At 40.3% G+C, this 1100-nt stretch overlaps 1 protein-coding gene across 18 annotated transcripts in view; it reads right to left on the bottom strand.

Moving 5' to 3' along the window:
• LOC106871424 (poly(rC)-binding protein 3) overlaps window positions 1–1100 on the bottom strand; it is a 388844-nt gene that overhangs the window by 215543 nt on the left and 172201 nt on the right. The gene's annotated exons all lie outside the window — the stretch shown is intronic.

The following is a 1100-nucleotide window of genomic DNA, read 5'->3' as shown; positions in this document are numbered from 1 at the left end:
ACACACACACACACACACACACACACACACACACACACACACACACACACACAAAGAAAGAAAGAAAGAAAAAATGTTGTAGTCAGAGTAAGAGCAGGCTGGAGAAAGCTCAGAGAGTTATTGTCACTACTAACTTAAAAGCAGATTGTATGATCTATGATGCATGTATACAGAATACATTACAGCATTGCAGAAAGACACGAGCCTTGGATGAAAGAGATCTGCAAAGACTAGAAAGAAATGAAGCAAGCATACTTCACTAGCTGTGTCATGATAGTGTGCACAATTGATAAGACTAACTAGGAACAAAGGACATGAGATATAGTATGCAAGACAGGAGACTACACTAGTGTTGGGCGAGATGACAGGGGACTATGTCAACTGATGGTATATGATTCTAGAGAAAAACCAAAGACCCAGCCTCCTGCACAAGCTTGTTGGAATGCATATCAAAATAGTGGGATAATATCTGGGTCTCTGCCCATTTGTACCCACCACTGCTCCATCTCTCCTATTGTTTATTGCACACTCTTACATCTATTATCTTTTCTCTAATCCACTATACTTATTCTGTACTGATTCATTTCCTTAACATCTCTTCTACTATCATATAGTGAGGGGAAAGCTTTTGACCTGTGTATACAGAATCTACCCTACCACCACCACCACCCATATTTTGCTATTCCTTCCTTTATCAAGAAACTCGAGCAGAGATGGATTGCATCATATCTGCCAGCATCAGATGAACTCCACACTTATCTTTCTGAGCTGACCTACACCTCATTTATTGTCCCTCCTCTCCCTCCACTCATTCTTAAATTGATATTCATCACTTATTCTCTGTTCATTGCCATGTCAACTATTCAACCTTCATGCTGCCACTCCCTCTACCCCAGGCCACTCTTTACTGATATCCATTACAAGCTCTTACTACTGACCTTTCTCACAACTAGCCTTCACATTCTCTCTTTTACCTACAAACATGTAGCTGTCATTTACGTTAAGTATGTCTCTTTATATGTCTCTTTATATGTTCCCATTACTACTCATTCCCAAGTATCTCTCTTGTTTCTCCCCTCTCTTCTACCAGTGCCCTCTTT

This window comes from Octopus bimaculoides, chromosome 17 (genome assembly GCF_001194135.2).
Source record: "Octopus bimaculoides isolate UCB-OBI-ISO-001 chromosome 17, ASM119413v2, whole genome shotgun sequence".
Lineage (NCBI taxonomy): Eukaryota > Metazoa > Mollusca > Cephalopoda > Octopoda > Octopodidae > Octopus > Octopus bimaculoides.
Note: the sequence above shows the minus strand (reverse complement) of the source record. Positions and strands in the feature narration are given on the sequence as shown.